Consider the following 3,114-nt stretch of genomic DNA (forward strand, 5'->3'; position numbering starts at 1 on the left):
AGAAAAATATGACGTAAATAATATTTCTTTAAAATTGCTATAACTCCCTGGTACATGGGTTGGATGAATAATGTTATTTGGTGGTAGATGCAATATTTTGATGTTGGAATGAAAGTCATCCATAAATGTGGGGTGGCCTGCACTGTAGAGTAGCACAAGAATGTTCAGTGGAACATCCTTCTCCAAGAAATATTTCTCTACCTCTAGGGTAAAGTGGTGGAAAAAACAGTCTTGGAAAATGGTCTGTGTAACCCAGGCTTTGGGGTTACTCTTCCACACAACAAGAGAGCCCTTGGCTGTGTTTTTACTCTTGGGTCTCTGAATGATAAACTAAGGAGCTGAGGCTTCAGCTTCATATCGCCAGAGGCATAGCCAAAAAACAACAGTTCGCCTATCCTTTACTGCTTCATAGCCTGGCATTAACTTTTCCTCCTTACCGATGTAACTTCAGTCTGGCATCTTTTCCAGTACAGTCCTGTCTCATCCACATTAAAAAAAAAAAAAAAACCTGCTCAGGTAAGCACATGCCTTCATCAATAATTTCTTGAACTGTTTCAAAAAATTCCCAGGCAGCTACCATATCTGTACTATATACAGACCTTTGTTTAAGTCTTCATAAAGGCTTTTAGCTTTTCTCTTGAATCAGCATTAATCATGAGCAAGACTCTATGCTAATGCTGATGCAGAGCCTACATTCATACACTAAGCTTCTCCATCTCCATCACTTTTCCACACTATTTTGATGTTATTGTAAATATCATCGGCACAGCAGCCTGCATGTGTTCCATGATCTTGTCCTTGTTCTTTAGAATCATGCTGATTGTTAAACAATTCATAAGACTGAGTGATGTTACAATCTTGTCTATGATCTTTTTGCCTCACTTCACTCTCTTAATTATATTCACTTTTGTTTCCATCTTCATCACTTGGTGCTTCTTAGCAGTACCAGCTATATCACTGCTGCTTTTATGCTTGCTTCCAGACACTCTGGGCTTGAATAAAGATACTGTACTACTATATTCTATACAGTACTGTAAAGTACACAAAAGAATAACCACTTGTAGAGAATGAACACATATAACAAGGCACACCAGACATGAACTAAGGTGACTGGACATGCGAATGTATGTTCTTGTATTTGAAAGTCCACAACCTGAAAGTTCGTATGTAAGATACTTATTGTATTTAAAAACCACAAACAGACCAGCAAGGAAAGAAAGAAAGAGAAAGCTATTTTGTATATGTTTAAGATTGTTGTAGGCTATATGTAACCATTATGCATCTCTCAGCTATGAGGAGATGCACTGAAGTTTAAGTAGAGTGGGTAACAATATATTCACTATACATGTTGAAGCTCAACTTTGAATTCTGGTTGGGAATTCTTGATTACATATCTTGATTACATTTCTTTATGATATGTACAGTTCTAGTGATGTTAGCTTTCTAATGGTTAGTAACAGAAGCAGAATTCTTTAATTGCTACAAGGCAATAGCAAGATTAAAATAAACAATAAAAAATAAAAGAGAAGCATATAAATAAGCATTGTTGACATCTCTAGTCATCTGTTTTAGTTTGGGTTCCCCCAAAATTAGATATTAAGGAAAAGCCTTGGATGCATGCTGTTTATTTGGGAGGTGATCTGAGAAAGCATAAATAAAAAAGTGAGGAAAATGATAAAAAACCAACAGAATAGGTTAATGCATAGGTATTAATAATTATTGTAGGCAATTGGCACTCAGTCTGCTGAGGACCACCTTGCTGCTGCTACTGCTGCTGCTAAGTCACTTCAGTCGTGTCCGACTCTGTGCGACCCCATAGATGGCAGCCCACTAGGCTCCCCCGTCCCTGGGATTCTCCAGGCAAGAGCACTGGAGTGGTTGCCATTTCCTTCTCCAACGCAGGAAAGTGAAAAGTGAAAGTGAAGTCGCTCAGTTGTGCCCGACTCTTAGCGACCCCATGGACTGGAGCCTACCAGGCTCCTCCGTCCATGGGATTTTCTAGGCAAGAGTGCTGGAGTGGGGTGCCATTGCCTTCTCCTTGAGGACCACCTTAGGAACCACAAATATAACATGCCTCAGCATCACCTCTCCCTAAGTGGTAAAAGGCTGGAACATTTAACCATCTATGACTGTAGATCGTTTTGAGGGCTGGGACAAGACATATTAGGGACTCCACACTTGCCCACTGCTCTAATTTGCAGTAAGCATTATGCCCTGCTGCCAAGAAAACCCTTAGAGAAGAAGAGACACCCAAGTCCTTGAGGCAGGGAGCTGTCAGAGCATGTGGGAATCATCCACCACAGCTGCCAGTGGACTCGTGTGGGCCGAGGGAACCATGGGATGGTGTATCAACATCTCCTCCATCTTTTTTTTTCCTCTTTGAGAATTATTATTTTATAACTGTATTGTATGCACACAGTTCAAGGAGCAGCTGCTTGCTCTACTTTCCCCCTATCGTCACATCTCATGCCTCTAGGAGCACTCATTTCCAACTCTCAGCATTCTCTTCATCTATTCACCACCATTTTTTCTGAGTAATATGCATATTGTGATTTATCTTGATTTATCAGGTTAATAATGTGTGTCTTGCTTTCCTATTCTGGCAATAGAAAATTCAATATTTTATACTATTCTACCTCCCTCCAATTGCCTTCTCTCCATGTTTCCAATAAAAGTGAAAGTGAAGTTGCTCAGTCGTGTCTGACTCTTTGCAACCCCATGGGCTGTAGCGTACCACGCTCCTCCATCCATGGGATTTTCCAGGCAAGAGTACTAGAGTGGGTTGCCATTTCCTTCTCCAGAGGATCTTCCCGACCCAGGGATCGAACCTGGGTCTCCTGCATTGTAGGCAGGCACTTTACCGTCTGAGCCACCAGGGAAATCTTATGTTTCCAATATAATCATATCAAAATTCAAGGGTAATTCAATATCCACATTATTTTGGCATTACAAATGTTTTCTAGTACCAAGACAAATAGTACATAATAATAATAGATCTTTGCTTGAAAAACGTGATTTTCCTGAAGAAAAGTATTTTCATTTTTATTTGCTTGTTTTTTTTATGTACCTATTGTTAATTCTTCCCAAATGCTCTACAAGCTCCATAAAATGTAT

General features: G+C 39.8%; 1 non-coding gene across 1 annotated transcript; it reads right to left on the reverse strand.

Moving 5' to 3' along the window:
* Window positions 1-2,807: 2,807 nt before the first annotated feature.
* On the reverse strand, window positions 2,808-2,879 carry TRNAC-ACA. Its single transcript has one exon. It is a non-coding gene; the product is annotated as a tRNA-Cys (tRNA).
* Window positions 2,880-3,114: the final 235 nt, after the last annotated feature.

Source organism: Capra hircus, assembly GCF_001704415.2.
Source record: "Capra hircus breed San Clemente chromosome X unlocalized genomic scaffold, ASM170441v1, whole genome shotgun sequence".
NCBI classification, from domain to species: domain Eukaryota; kingdom Metazoa; phylum Chordata; class Mammalia; order Artiodactyla; family Bovidae; genus Capra; species Capra hircus.